Below are 16,283 nucleotides of genomic sequence, written 5' to 3' on the forward strand. Positions count from 1 at the left end.
TCTAGGCTCAATCCCACAACCCTGAGATCATGACCCGACATCAATCAACTGAGCCACGCAGGTGCCTCTGTATTCTTTTGTCTCGACAAAACGCCCACTAATTCAACATCATTTGGGTGAACAGCTCCTCTTTCTTTCAAAACAACATGTTTCTTCCTTCCATGTTGGTGAGATCATCTTATCGTGGGGAAGGGACAGAAGCCACTCAGGGTCCTGAGTGGGGAAATTGCAGGGCAGCCTAGCGGCAGGGGGTAGAGGCTGAGGCCAGCGTGCACCAGAGTAATGAAGCCCTCACCCCTCCATCATCTCTGAGGCCGTTCCTTTGAAGGCTTGGAAATGAAGTCTGGTTAGTCACGCTATGAATTAAGTAGATGTTTGTGGGCTGGCCTGGCAGGATGCCCTCAAGTATGATTGTATGGAAATGGTTCTCAAACCAAAATGCCTACCCCCACCTAAGGACTTCAGAGCACTGTGCACTTAAATTGGAGTGGGCCCGAATTAGGCCTCCTTCAGGAGGTCAGCTTCGTGAGGCTACTCCGTGTAAGGTGAGCCGGGCAGAAACGAACACCTGGGCTGCACGATTCAGGGGATAAATTTGTTTTCCTTCCACCGTGTCATCAGCTCAGATACGAATGTGAACTCCACGTGCGTGGAGAGCGTTGTCTGTTTGATCGCTCTCGTGTCACCGGCAGCCCTTGTCACGTGATGGGTAGGAGGTCTCTGTTGGATGACTGCTGTGCATCGGAGCCCTAGCGATGGCCCTGCTCACTAGGTAGCCACGCAGGCAGGGACACACACGTAGTGTAAGCAGATAAAAGGATCGTAGAAAATATTTTTTATTTCTAGAAAGCAAGTCCCTGTTTCGTGTCTCTCTTTTTGGCTGAGAAGACCGGCTGAGATGTTGCGTGTGGGGCCAGGTCAAGGGTAAGAAAGGCGGTGATGGCACAGGGTCAAGTTGGAGAAGCTAATCTGAAGGAAGACAGCCCCGGGGCTGGAGAGGGGCCGCGCTCAGCCTGGCAGGGGCTGTTAGCAGAAGTGGAGGTTATGCTAGCAGGCTGTTCTTGACCTTAGCCACAGTCCCCAGGCAGCTACTTATTTGCCTTGCCTAAAACACAACTGCCTCCTAGGAGCCAAGAGTAACAAGCAGCCTGGGCTCGGGGGGGGGTTGGCTGTTTGTTTGTTTTGTTTTATTTTTTATTTTTTTAATGGTGGTCGGGATGAGGCAGGGAGAGGCCATGGAGGTATTTTTTTTCTTTTTTAACTCTGCCCATTTATCTTCCTGAGGGTGTCCTACAAAAATATAAACCACACATAGTTCTTATACCTCAAATCTTTGTGGTTTGTTATTCCCAAACTAGTCATTACTTATTTATCTTGTTTTTTCTTTCACTGAAAAATAATTGACGTGCAATCTTGTAACCGTTTCAGGTGCACTAGTCGATATTTCAGTGTAGTTGTGGAGTTGCTTTTTACATAAACCGCCAACTGATCAATCATACTGTCAGAATGGTCCTGAAGCAGAATAAAATGGTCCAAGGCTGAGTTAAGCAGTTCCATGAGCCAGGGGAAGGAGTCATGTGGTCAGCACTGAGCAAAGGGAACGAAACAAAACAAAAGCAAAACGTGTGCACGCACACACCCCTTGCGATCATGCCCTTTCCTGATCCTATGGCCCCTGCACCCATATTTGGAGTTGAGAGAACTACGTGCATGCACTTGGTCCCATAGGAATCACTTTCCATTGTCTTTCCCATGTCCTGGTAGGGTAGCCATCCCACCAGAGACAACCTGGACGTGTTTTCCCGACAGTCTGTTTTCCCAGGCATTTGGAGAATCCAGAGCAGCCAAATGGGAGGCAGAAAGTTCTTGGAGTAGCAGAATCTGGGGTCACTGAAGTAGAATAAATTCTGTTCCAGCCAAGCCACTGAGAGAAGCAGAGTCAGCTAAGAAACAGGAGAAGGAAGCACCGTGCGTCTGTGACCTGTTTGGAAATAAGTGCACAATTCCCTCCCTGGACTGTAGGTGAGCGGCTGTGGTCCCCGTGGCTCCTTTCTCTCCCTCCTGGGCTAGATGAGCAGAACCATCAAACTGCATCCCTGACCATAAGCCCAGGAACAGTGGCCCTCAGCCTTGTCTGACTCTGCACCCACTCCACTATTTTCCAGTGCCGACTTCACAACCTTCAGTGAAACTGCATCAGTGAAATAATCTGACCTGACAGATAATTTCCTCCAAAATCTATATTATCTTTACCTGCAATTAAAACGAGAACTAGGGGCGCCTGGGTGGCCTAGTCAGTGAAGCGTCTGACTCTCAACTGCAGCTCAGTTGTCATCTCACGGTTTGTGAGTTCAGGCCCCCGAGCGGGGCTTCATGCTGGTGCCGCAGTTCAGTTTGGGATTCTCTCTCTGCCCCTCCCCCACTCGTTCTCTTCTCTCTCTCTCTCTCTCTCTCTCTCTCTCTCTCCTTTCTCTTTCAAAATACATAAACTTTATTTAAAAAGGAGAGAGAAATAAAAGGAACATAATTTATTATTAAATAACTTCAATTTGTAAGGGATCGGATACAACTCATTAGCAAACAAAATGAAGTAATTGGCTGGGTGTTTACATCTCCACCTGTAACCACCGTCAGTGGGCAACTGCACCTTCCCACTAACTTGGATAAGGGTTAGAGAATTACGTACCTCCAGGGGCAATGCCTTTGGGCACGTGATCTGCCAAGAGGGGTGAAGACCTGTTAGTAAAACTGAGCAAAACCTAGTATTTCATTTATAGGACGGTTGCGTTACTGGAACATTCAGGGGCTAATACAACAGTGCCATAATTACTTTGAGTTTATATTTAACATGGAGCCAAGGTCTGGGATCAGATCACTAGAAACACTTTCTTTCCTACATCAGTCTCTAAGAGGACCTTTGAAAATCGTATGGGACAATTCTTCACTGAGTGGGACAGTCGGGGACACTGCAAATCGTCTAGCGTCTCCGGTCCCCAGGTGTGAAGTCCCCAAAGGCCCCCACTATTTTGACACCCACAAATGCCTCCATTTCCTGACCACATGCAGAGTGGTTGGGCGTGCCTTTTCCAGGTAACAGCTGCACCAGCCAGGCCTGGCTTCTGTGCAGTCAGGGGTCCCAGGGGAAGTCTTGGGTCATGGAGCCCTTCCTGCAGTGTTCAGATGGGTGACGTCAGGCCCAAAGGTGCAGAGTTACATAGGCTCTTGTTTCCTGAGTACCCCGTGGAAGGCTCTCCTGTCCCCGTGGTTTCTGTCCTTCAGCTACAGACACTGGGTAACCATCTAGAGAAGTCTGAATGAGGAACAATATGGCTATTGTCCCACCCCAGAAATAATCGTAAAGGCCCCAGCCTGGGCTTTATGCTTAATGATTAGCAACCAAAAGGAACCCAGGGCTATCCATATGGCAGTAGATTCTCCCTATTGTGTATACAAGTGGATACACAGCAGGATGTGAAAATGGGGCTTTCCACTAGTTTTCCCCTTGGGTTGAAAGAAACTTCTCTCTATATTTCACATGGGTTTTCCCCTTGGGGGCCACTTGTATTGGATGTTGGTGACCAACTGGGAAATTTTTGCATCTTAATTAAATTACCTAAGAGGAGACAGTGCTTTCAAAGGAAACGTGAATGGTCTTTCCATACATAAAAAGCATTTGTCCGTCAAAGACATAAAATCAGTGATGTTCCAATTTCAGCATTTGTTGTTGTTATTTGCTGAGTATAAAACTGTCAAACTGGGGGCGCCTGGGTGACTCAGTTGGTTGGGTGTCCAACTTTGGCCTAGGTCTTGATCTCGCCGTTCCCAGTTCAAGCCCCGCATTCAGGCTCTGTGCTGATGGCTCAGAGCCTGGAGCCTGTTTCAGATTCTGTGTCTCCCTCTCTCTCTCTGCCGTTCCCTCCCCCCGCCCCAAATAAACATTAAAAAAAATTAAAAAATAAAAACGTCAAACTGTCAGTGTAGAGAAACAGGGCCTTCCGTTTTGTCCTCAGAACCTAATGTACTGGACAGCTGGTCCTTGGGGATAAAATACTGATTGGTTGAGTATGAATATATGAAACCATTATGGGAATGTTCTTTCTGGATGGTGCTGGGTCTCTTTCTTCCACTCCGGATGTGGTTCTCCTTTTCTTCTTACCAAGGGAGTCACCTCGCCATTTTTTCACTTAAGTAAGAGGCTCTGTCATATCCCTGACACTGGCAAATAGCCCTGCTTGAGAAAGAGCTGTTACATGTGTTGGCAGGTCCCCACGTTGTCTTTGTAAATGTCTGTCCTGTGTCACCACATGACAGGAGAAGCAAGAGCCTTCCCAGGACCTTTGGGAGGAACAAATCCAGCACAAACAAACCTACCCCACCCTGGTGCTTCCCGACCTACACCCAAACCTGTGGCAGCCTAACCCCAACCTTAGGTTCAATGAGGGATGAAACTAAACTTGGACTTGGACACTTTTATTTAATTTTTTAATGTTTTTATCTATTTATTAAAATGTATTTTTAATATGTATTTATTTTTGAGAGAGAGAGTGCACGTGAGCGGGGAAGGGGCAGAGAGAGAGGGAGACACAGAATCCGAAGCAGGCTCCAGGGTCTGACCTGTCAGCACAGAGTCCGACGTGGGGCTTGAACTCATGAACCCTGAGATCATGACCTGAGCCGAAGTTGAACACTTAACCGACTGAGCCACCCAGGCGCCCCTAATTTTTTTTAATGTTTTAAAATTTATTTTTGAGACAGAACACTCGAGCAGGGGAGGGACAGAGAAAGCAGAGGCTGGGGTGGGCGGGGGGTGGGGGGGCAGACAGAGGATCCAAAGCAGGCTCCACACTGGCAGCAGCAAGTCCAATGCGGGGCTCATGATCTGAGCCGAAGTCTGACGGTCAACTGACTGAGCCACCCAGGTGCCCCTGGAGTTGGACGCTTTTAAAATCCATTTACAACTATTTTTCAAGCCCCGGTGATATGCCAGATAGTGATCTAAAGCAGCTGGGGGGACAGCAGTGAACAAGGCAAACACCATGCTCCATGGGCTCCTTCTCTAGTTGGAAAAGCAGACCATGCACAGGCAACACAGAATGTGAACAGGTGAGGGGAGCAAGCCATAAAACCAGGAGAAAATGGTCCTAAATGCCCTAGGACAAGGGATGGGGGACGGGGTGGAGCAGTGGTCCAGGAAGCGGATCAGTGGGCGAGTGTCAGGTCCCCGTGGGCCTTGCTAGTCACTTCAGGGACTCTAGATTTTACCTGGTGAACAGTGGAAAGCCACGGAGGCTTTTGAGTCTGCGGATCTTTTCTGAACCCCCACTTTGAAGGTATCATATGCAGTATATCTTGGCTGAGGATTCAAGTCCTGTGCTAGGATTGTCAGCGCTAAGAGTCTAGGAAGGAGAAGCCAACTGGGGTCTTTAATTCTTCTGGCCACAGGCCCGAGAAGTTTTAAGAGATGGCTCCAAGCAGGACAAACTCTTGTTAGCCCTGAATCTAGAGCCCGGGGCTGCGTCTGGGCAGCCCTGAGACTTCCCCAGGACTGACTTTGATTATGTGTGAAAGTGTCATCGGTGTATCCTACCGAGGAAAAGGAGGAGTAAAACGGGGCTCCTTCCCACCAGGGTGCACCATCTAGAGCTGTGTTGTCCAGTATGGTAGTGGCTCTTGAGCATCTGAAATGTTGCCAGTGTAAAATACATATTTTTGAAGACTTAGTCAAAGAAAAGAATGCAAAATGCCTAGTTAATACTTTTTATTATGAGGACATGTTATAATGATGTTTTTGAAATAGTGTGTTAAGTAAATTATTATTTTTTTAATGTTTATTTTCTGAGAGAGAGACAGAGAGAGAGAGAGAGAGAGAGAGAGAGAGAGAGAGAGAGACCGAGCACAAGAGGGGGAAGGGCAGAAAGAGAGGGAGACACAGAACCCAAAGCAGGTTCCAGACTCTGAGCTGTCATCAGAGCCCGACGTGGGGCTCAAACTCAGGAGCGGCGAGATCATCACCTGAGCCCAAGTCGGACACTCAACCTACTGAGCCACCCAGGCACCCCTAAAGATATTATTATAATTTCCCATTTTAAACTCTTTATAACGTAGTTGGTAGAAAATATAGAACTGCCTGTATGGCTCCAATATGGTGTGATACCCAGAGTACAATGGCGGCGGGGAGAACAGTAGAGGAATCTTGTGGTTAAATTCCCATTTGGGCAAGGAGAGAATGAGACATCGGTCGCCAGTCTCTAGCATATTTTATAACCCACCAAGCAAGTTCTCCCCATGCTGACAGTGGGATGAGAACTTTGGCCAGCCAGTGGCTTACCCTGCTTCTGCTCTCTGCGAGGATCTTCCGTTTCTGCCATCTTCCAGAGCCATCTCGAAGAGCAGGCCTCCCCCTATTCCTCAACCCACCTATTGTCATCAGGAATCTAGGGATTGCCTTAGGGTTTGAGCAATCATAATATGTTTTTTGTTTTTAAGTTTATTTATTTATTTTGAGAGAGAGAGAAAGTGAGAGCAGGGGAGGGGCGGAGAGAGGGAGAATCTCAAGCAGGCTCCTCCCTGCTCAAACTCATGAAACTGTGAGATCATGACCTGCGCTGAAATCAAGAGTTGGTTGCTCAGCTGACTGAGCCACCCAGGCACCCCAATCATAATCTGTTTTTAACTAGTTTTGGACTTTATCCTCTAGTGTAGTGCCCTTAAAAATTTGGTAGGTGTCTCCAATCCCTGAACTCCATGTAACCAAAACTCAAGATTGTGTTGAGTCATAGTCTTTGTTTTCATTTTTGTTTTTAGTATTTGTTTACTTATTTATTTTGAGAGAGAGAAAATGCTCACATGTGCATACACAAGCTAGGGAAGGGCACAGAGAGGGAGAGAGAGAATCCCCAGCAGGCTCAGCACGGAGCCCAACCCAGGGCTCGATTTCACAACCAGGAGATCATGACCTGAGCTGGAATCAAGAGTGGGACACTTAACTAACTAAGCCACCCAGGGGCCACAAGTCATAGTCTTTAAATGTGGGACCAAGTCTGGGCACTTCTGTCTCCCACCAAATGAACCATCCTCCACTCTCCAACTTTGTGGCCTCAATCTTAGTCTCTGATTAGGTACAATTTGAAACAATGGCCTGAGCTGGTAGAACCATTCATAATTTACTCCTCGCTCTTGAAATGGATCCCAGTGTATCACAAAGAAAGTAACTGGCCGTATGTTCAGATGAGAGGACCTAACAGAATGTCTTTGGAGGGACACTGGGGTATCGGGCTTCTGTGTTCCAGGTGTATTTCTTGATAGGGTTCTTACCTTTCGACCCTACTTTATCCAATGTTAGCATAGCATAGAAATTTTGAGTTTTCCAAACCACAAGGTTCCAGATTATTTGACCCTCAACCATCTTCGTTACAGATCACAGGCAAAAAAAAGGCCTCTAACAGAGAGTTGTATTTTTTGCCTCTCTGTGCCTTCAGTAAGCTTCAGCCTAAATTATCTCTCTTCTGTGGTTCTTACTGAAGACTGCAAGAAACAGCCCACACATGCCAACATTCTACATGTTTCCTCCAGATCCTCTAGGGGTGCACCATCAGTAGGCTCATGGACGTATTAGGCCAAGGATTCAACAGGTGGCAGTGGTGGTGTTTGCCATCACATAACAAGGACGCCAACTAGCCCAGGAGAGCCTGCACTAGCCTGCACCTGACCTTAAATCGGTACCCGCGCATTTTAGGGTTAGCCACATGCAACACTCGCTTCTAGTACCGATTTCCACATCCCAAGAGTGTTTGTATTGCCAGTGATAGAAAACCTGACTGTCCTATCTCAAACAAAATAGAGAATTTGTTTGTTAGTATAAAATAAAAGCCCAGAAACAGGGCTAACCTGTGGTACAGATGTATTCAACCAACAGGATCAGTAGCTGATTTTCCCCCACCCCCAGTTCCCCACTCGTTGGTTTCACTTTCAGACCTCATGTCGTCAAAGGATGAGTGTGGCTGTTCCAGCCCCCGTATCCTCACAGATCCAACTCCAGCCCATCCAGCCGAAATGGCCTCGCCTCAGACCACAAGCTCCCTTGGTTTTAATGAGTTCACTGGCCGTCACTAAAAAAGCATGTGGGGCCAAATGAATGCAAGGCTCTGATTAGCTGACCCTGAATCACATGCTCTTCCTGTCTCTGCAGTGGGAGCACACGCCTCAGACCCACAGCTCTGAGAGTGAGGGAGAGAGGGGTCTCCAAACAAAAATTGAAGGGCATCAGTATAAGAAGGATGAATGAATGCCAAGCTGCCAAAACGTATGGAAATATATTGCAAATTTGTCCCCAGTAAGATTACACTAATTTATATTGATAGGGTGTCGAATGGTACAAAACTTGTTTTTAATTTCCCTGTGTTTCTGAGATTATTTTTAAATGATCAGACCTCTGGGGTGCCTGAGTGGCTCAGGTGGTTAAGCGTCCAATTCTTGATTTTGGCTCAGGCCATGATCTCACGGTTCATGGGTTTGAGCCCCGCATCAGGCTCTGCGCTGACAGCATGGAGCCTGCTTGGGATTCTCTCTCCCTCTTTCTCTGCCCCTCCCCATTCACACACACTCTCTTTTTCAAAATAAATAAATAAACTTAAAAAAAAATAAATTCGATCAAACCTGTGTAACTGTACTCATTATTTTGGGGGAAGAGGGAAATTTCTTTGTTTCTGCTGTTTTAAATAATGTAATTCTCATATTTTAACATTTTGAAAGTAGATTTCCTCACACAATAAATGCGCACATTTAATCTGGCATGGTTTCTCATTCCCCCTAAGAAGCTATAAGGGAGGGCATGTTGCTATTGAGGAAGGTGTTTGAGAATTGAGGAACCAGTATTCTAAAACATCTTTCTACTATCAGGGCAAAAACTATACTATAACAGGTAGTCATGGAAACACAACTTGGGAAACCAGAATTATAAGCAACAAGGCTTCTCATATTTTATACATGTTGCTGTTCTCCTGATTCATTCTGTGTTGATTTGGGGTTGCCACGGGAGGGTTGTGGGCTGTGGTCCTTTACTGCTTTTCCCAGACTGGTAAAAACTGTGCTGTTGTTTTATAATCTTCTGTCTGTTTGTGGTGGTGTTTTTGTTTTTGTTTTTTTTTTTTTCCTGCACATTAATATGGAGGATTCTTTACCTGATTGGTTCAAGAGCTTATTGATTTTGTTTTACTCTACCGTTAAGCTCAGTTGGTCTGTGTTTTGAATGGGGATGAAATACACATTTAAAATTCTCAGGGCGCCCGGGTGGCTGGGTTGGTTCAGTGTCCCACTTCGGCTCACGTCATGATCTCGTGGTTTGTGAGTTCGAGCCCTGCATGGGGCTGTGTGCTGACAGCACGCAGATTGTCTCGTCTCTCTGCCCCTCCCCTGCTTACGCTCTATCTCTTTCTCTCTCAAATATAAAACAAAACATTAAAAAAATTTTTTTTTAATTCTCTTTGAAGTCCAGAACTATGATTGTCTTTCTTTGCTGTGGATTTTTAATCCATTTACCTTTGGCCTTTGATTATAATAATGGCCCCGACAGCAACACAAATCATACCCTCCCTCACCTTCTTCCCTCCACACCACAGCCTTCTCCCTACACCTTTTCTTTCTTCTGTCTCCTTATGCTTATAGAAAGGAAGTAAGTGAAATCCTCCTTTACGACCTAAAATGAAGCTTACGGCGGTAATGACACTGGACTGCAGAGCAGGAGACCGGGCTTGTGGCTCCTGCTCTGCTGCTGCCAGCCGTGTGATACGAGCAGGTCGCTTAGCCTCCCTGGACCCCCATTTCCTCATCTGTAAGTGACAGTGAGAACTTTGATCTCTGCAGTCTCATGCAGTCTTAAATTTCCTTCTTTCAAGAAGCTGATACCCATCTGAGACCGCTCACTGAGGAGGAAGGGCAGGAAGCACCTTCACATCCCAGACTTGTGTGTCATCATTGCAGTGTGGCCTTCAAGTCTCCTGTAGCCCTCGATGCAGCTGGAACTCTCCCCAGTCCACCACACAACCTCTCCCTGATCTTTTCTGGCCTCATTTCCTTTATCTTATTTCTTCCTCTCCCTTTTTTTTTTTTTTTCAATATATGAAATTTATTGTCACATTGGTTTCCATACAACACCCAGCGCTCACCCCAACAGGTACCCTCCTCAATACCCATCACCCACCCTCCTCTCCCTCCCACCCCCCATCAACCCTCAGTTTGTTCTCATTTTTTTTTTAATTTTTTTTTTCCAACGTTTATTTATTTTTGGGACAGAGAGAGACAGAGCATGAACGGGGGAGGGGCAGAGAGAGAGGGAGATACAGAATCGGAAACAGGCTCCAGGCTCTGAGCCATCAGCCCAGAGCCCGACGCGGGGCTCGAACTCCCGGACCGAGAGATCGCGACCTGGCTGAAGTCGGACGCCCAACCGACTGCGCCACCCAGGCGCCCCTGTTCTCATTTTTTAAGAGTCTCTTATGCTTTGGCTCTCTCCCACTCTAACCTCTTTTTTTTTTTTTTCTTCCTCTCCCTTTCTGATCGGATTGTTTACTTTTGACTTTTTAAGCCCATTTTTCTCTCCCTACTGCCCAATTACATAAGCTACCTGCACTGCATCCACTGGTGGGCTAACAGGCTTCCCTGAAGATCTGTGGCATCCTTCCTCTGGAAAAGTTCCCATTACATGTCTTTTTTTTTTTTTTTTTTTTTTTGAGACAGAGAGAAAGAGACAGCGCATGAGCACATGCGTGGGCATGCCTGTGTGCACAAGCAGGGGAGGGGCAGAGGGAGAAAGAAAAAGAATCGCAAGCAGGCTCCACGCCCAACGTGGAGACCAACACAGGGCTCAGTCCTACTATCCTGGGATCATGACCTGAGCCGAAGTCAAAAGCTGGACACTCAACCGACTGAGCCACCCCAGAAAGTTCCCTTTTAACTTGAACTTTCCCAAGAAGAGGGTGCAAGTCTCGTCTTGGCATTTCTCACTCACTATTTGAGAGGAAACAATCTGAAGCTCTTAAGGGAATGTTATATTATGGAAGAATTTTTAGGAGATATTGATTTTTTTTTCACTCAACACATTTACTGAGCACCTACCAAGTGTCAGAGGCTGTTGTAGATGCTGAGGTGACCATAGGAAAGAAGGTCCCCGTCCTCATGGAGTTTGAATTCTAGTGGGGACGCACAAGTACATAAACCATTAAGTAAAAGAATGTCAAGTGGGGACATGTGCTGTGCATAAAAGAAAATAGGCACAGAGATGGGGCATGAGGAGGAGGATTTTTGCTGACAACTGAAGAATGAGAAGGAACCAGGAGATGAGTGTAGGAGGGGGGAGAGGAGGGCTTACAAGTGTAAGGCCCCAAGATGCAAATGAGCTTAATGTGTTTAAGGAACAGAAAGAACTGGAAGGTAAATTAGCAAGAAGGGCTGTCACTTGAGAGGAGGTCAGAGGGCCAGGGCAGGGCCAGATATTGTGGGGTTTTATGGGCCCAGGGAAAGATTCTGGACTTTCTAGGTGAAATGGGAAACCACTGCAGGATTTTAAGCAGGGGAGGAACATTATCTGATTTATGTCCTAGGGTACCTAATAGATACCTCATAAATGTGTCCAAAGTTGACTGTATTTATAAGTTTTCATTAAAGATGAAAACAGACCCGAAATCTAGACAACTACTCCCTTGTGCGTCTTGGGGGCTGAAGCCTTCTAAGTGATTCTCCCTAACAATTGAACCATCCCTGACGGATGGGAATGGACGGGACTGCCTGTGTACTGAGCGGGTGTGGGTGTATTTATGTGCGTGTGTGTATTTGCGATGCCTTACTTGGAGACCTTCAAAATAATTCTGAAAATACAGAGAGAAATCATCACAATCCCCATGTTCCCTTTTTAGACCTAGTTAGACTATACTTGGACTTCCCCAAGGTTCACTCAAGCATTTCCTTGGTAGCTGACCAAGTTTTCTATTTTCCTGAGGTTAGTGGAGAGGGAAGGAGATGCCAGCAGCAGGCCTCCACCTCTGTCTGGTGCCCCATACCTGCATGTATTTATTCCCATACTGCATGTCCCCTGGACTCTAGATCCTATATTAGGCAAGACCGATGCACTCCTGCCTTTAGATGACTCCAGGCAAAGTGGAGGACTCTCCATTACTAATCCTTGAGTGCTCTACTTCCAGGAATTTTGCCACGGCCCAGCGTCATAAAACTCTACTCATACAGCTAGATTCATATCACAAAGAATTTAGAGTCTGAAAGAGCCTTAGACATCAACTATCCCAGTACTCCTCAGTAGGAGCACTGTCAGTATCTTGGGTAAGACCATCCAAAGCATCATAGGAAATTCCACATCCTGGGCTCTACCCAAGAATCCCACAGGGCTCCCCATTCCAACCCACTGCTTCTCACCCCCGACTAAAAATGAATCCACACATTTCCACCCGCCTCCCGAATTGATTAGGCAACTTGTGGTCTTTTCATGCCTTTTCCTTCTGAACCCAGCAGAATCAGGATCCAAAGTTCTCATTTTACAATGAAGTTAGTTTCTGAAATATGCCTCTGTTTTTCATTCTTTCTACAGATTCTATGTTTTTGTTTTCAAAGTTTTTTTTCTCAGAGTTACATGCTATGTGTTGCAAATATAAGTCTGAACCTTTCAGATGGATCAAGCAAGAATTATGAGCATTTTCAGGTTATTTATACATAACTCAAGATTTTGGCATAGTATTTTCTACATGTAGCCCGTTGCCTATCCACTTCTTAGAGACCTTTAGTAACGAGAAATCTGCCTTTCCTTGTTCTGCACTCATTATCTCTGCTTTCGTCAAGCATCTTCTGGGAGAGTTATTGTTATCCCATTAAGTATGAAGGACAGAAACAAAACATTTTTGAACACAAAGCTCTGGATCTTCATAGGACTTGAGCTGAGTATCATTTATCCTGTCTTGGGCACCAGAATCACATTTTAGAACTCATTTGCCTTCATACACCTGACCAGCTCTCTTCACCTGCATCTCTGACTTTCTCTTTACACACTTGAACGCTCTGTAGATGAGGAAGAATCACTTACCCTAATCATTGGTGTAGCTGAGAGCTTCAAGTGCTTGGGTGACTCTTTTCCTTAATACTAAATGGTAGAGTCAATGAGAGTAATACCGAATGATATAGTCCTTGAGAGTAATACTTTCAAGCGGCATTTTCCTGAAGGAATCTCAGGCTCTGTGAACAATTATAATTGTGCAGGTGTCCAGAATAACATTGGCCTGCCAACTGGATGGACACCCTGATCTCTTGTGACTGTACCAAACAGATTTGTTATACCTTGTGGAAAGAGAAACATTTAATTTTTTAATTTAGGGTTGTTGTTTTTTTTCCTTGCTTGCTTCATAAGTAAAACCAATCTAGTTTCTTTTTCTGAAGCAAAGGAGGAAGGAACAAACAACAAATTAATCAGACAGGAAGCGAATAACCACAGAAAGACGTCTGCCTCTGACTCAGTATGTCACATTTAACAAGAGGCCAGAACTTGTCCAAAATGGCTGTTTAAAAACGACCCCACACTTGCGTTAGAAGATGATGCCTTTTTCAGGGACCGTTTTCTCTCTGGGCTCACATCTTGCTTGTCTGTCTACCTGTGTCCCCGATCATGCCTTCCTACAGTATCCTCTAACGGTAAGAAAAATTATATTCAAACTAAATGTATTTCCTTTATCAGCTAGAGGGAATAACTAAATGGCTTTTAGTGGGCCGTAGTATGTTGGGATAGTTTGATTTCTCAGTAGAAGACCATGTAATCGATTCCTGTTGCACAGAATGCTAGTTTCAACACTATTGTGACTGTGGGCAATTTGTAACTTGTGTTTTGTGCCAAAAAATAAGCGAGATTTTCAGTAGAATTTTTCCTGACCCCTGGACAAGTTTGAATCTACAAGAATTTTTTTTTTTTCCATTTAAAATAAGGGTTGATGTCTGTAAGTATATCCTTTCGGTGCATGGTACAGTTGTCCACACGCTGCTTTTGAGTGATCGTTTTGGCAAGCAGCAGTTAGGTGCTTTTAACGTAAAGGGAGTCATTGGAAACTTCAAAGGAAAGTACCATGGAACTAAGCTGGTGCCATTCTGTTGCTACAGATATGTCACTTAAGTTCAAATCCCAAATTAAACCATTTCAAAGAGGAGTATTTTAGGAAAAAGACAGTCTGTCTTTAGAACCTTTCTATTTAACACCCTAAATACTGCTAACCAAATTTTGTAGCATTCATTATAACTATTTACAGTTAATATGATTAACACTTTGTCATAAAATACTGTAATTTAACATTTTCAAGCAATGTACCTAGAGACCTATAGAACAGGATTAAGGAAACGTTGTATAAAAAAAAAACATTTTCCCCCCCTGTGGGGCACATATGAAAAAGTGACCTGACATACTCCTTTTTCCCCATGGAGAAATATAAAATAAAGCTTGAAAATATTAAGAGGGCCCATACAACTTTAGTTGGACAATAAGGACAAGTTCTTTTAAATAATTTAATGGTATAAGTAGTGTGTGCAGTAGAAAATGGAGAAGTGGTAAAATGGAGAAAAGGTTCAGGAAGATTGTGATTAAGAAAAGTAGAACAGGGGGCGCCTGGGTGGCTCAGTCGGCTGAGCGTCCAGCTTCGGCTCAGGTCATGATCTCACCATTTGTGAGTTCGAGCCCAGCGTCGGGCTCTGTGCTGACAGCTCAGAGCCTGGAGCCTGCTTCAGATTCTGTGTCCCCCTCTCTCTCCACCCCACTCCTGCTTGTGCTCTGTTTCTCTCTGTCTTTCAAAAATAAATAAACATAAAGAAAAAATTAAAAAGGAAAAAAGAAAAGTAGAACAGCTTGGTATACAGAAAGATAGATAAGTGAGAAGGCAAGAGAAAGAAGAAGACAGGATAGTGAGAGAGGGAGGTGAGAGGCTGGAAAGGCTAGTCAGTCAGTGTGGAAGCCACGTCCTTCCAATTCATTTGGACTGTGGGTCTTAAGTGTTACCCATTAACTTCATAAAGTTATGCTGCTTCTGCACTGGCACGTCATCTAGTCAAAACCCTTCCTTTTGTAGTCTAAAGAGGTTTAAATGATTTCTCTAGAATCCCAATCAGGCTTTTTGCTGTTCTTTGAGAAGTTCATACATGAGTTCATTGTTCACAGCTCTTTAATTACTCTAATATTTAAACTTTTAAGGATCATACAGACACCGGATAAAGTGCAGTGTTCCGAGAACTGTCCGTGATAAAAAGGATTCCCTGGGGTCCAGCAGCAATCTCACCCTGCTCATTGATGAAATCAGATTCTAGATCTGGCCCATAGTCTGGAAGTTGTCCAACCTATGCTAAAATTTAAGAGGAAGTGAGCTCCCTAATTTCTGGAGCTTTCAAGTTTTATGCCCTTTGGAAGTCTGCTTAACATTTCATGAACATGTCACTTTACTTTCTAAGTTTCTGGCTGTTTAAATTGTGAAACATTTCACTTTTGTTTAATTCAATTGCTATACATTTATGTCTTGTTGAAAAGAGCATTTCTCTTGAACTATCATAAATACCTCTGTCTGTATTTTGCAACCCTCACTCCTAAAAATTAAAACTGAAAAAAATACTAGAATAAGGAATGCCTTAATTAGTACGCCTTTTCTGAGAAATTTAAAATGCACTCTATACACATCTCCCTTCACCATTCATTTGTAATATGGAGGTTTGCATGGATATGGACATGTGGGCTAAGGTTTCAATCGACTCCTGGTTTCTTTCTTATGGTTAAATAGAGGGGGGAGACAATAGCATTTATTGAGCACTTGCTACATGTTAGGCTCTTTTCCTTCTTTTATTTTTAAAAAAATAGTGAATATTTTTACGCATTTGCCTTATTTCACTCTTGAATAAAATGGATTTAGTCTAAACTGGATTTAGACTATGCAATTTGCCCAAGGCCACCTAACAACTAAATGTGAAGTTTTCTAGAATTTCAAGAGCTTCTTTCATAAATGCAGTGTAGAGGCCACTAGGTGCCCTCTTGCAGTCCTAAGACTGAGATTACAAATGCTTTGTTTTAAATGTCACAGCAACAGGGGCACCTGGGTAGCTCAGTCGGTTGAGTGTCTGACTCCTGATATTGACTCAAGTCATGATCTCCCAGTTCGTGGGTTCGAGCCTCACATCGGGCTCATGGGTCATGTGTTCCAGCCCCACACAGCTTCAGATATCTGTCTCCCTCTCTCTGCCCCTCTCCCACTCACGCATGCTCGCTT

The 16,283-nt window shown here is 44.8% G+C and overlaps 1 protein-coding gene and 1 long non-coding RNA gene across 9 annotated transcripts in view; one reads left to right on the top strand and one right to left on the bottom strand.

Annotated features, from left to right (window-relative positions):
• Positions 1-16,283, top strand: part of WIPF1 (WAS/WASL interacting protein family member 1) — a 128,366-nt gene that overhangs the window by 70,760 nt on the left and 41,323 nt on the right. The window contains exon 1 of one of the 5 annotated variants that reach the window (XM_047869119.1): positions 13,478-13,686. The exons of 3 other annotated variants lie outside the window; for them this stretch is intronic. The gene's annotated coding sequence lies outside the window, so the exon portion shown is untranslated. Of the gene's footprint in view, positions 1-13,477; positions 13,687-16,283 lie in introns of those variants that run through there. One more of the 5 variants, XM_047869117.1, reaches the window with a different exon arrangement.
• Positions 1-16,283, bottom strand: part of LOC125171897 (uncharacterized) — a 134,439-nt gene that overhangs the window by 25,973 nt on the left and 92,183 nt on the right. The gene's annotated exons all lie outside the window — the stretch shown is intronic.

The sequence above is a fragment of the Prionailurus viverrinus genome, chromosome C1, assembly GCF_022837055.1.
Source record: "Prionailurus viverrinus isolate Anna chromosome C1, UM_Priviv_1.0, whole genome shotgun sequence".
Taxonomy (NCBI): Eukaryota; Metazoa; Chordata; class Mammalia; order Carnivora; family Felidae; genus Prionailurus; species Prionailurus viverrinus.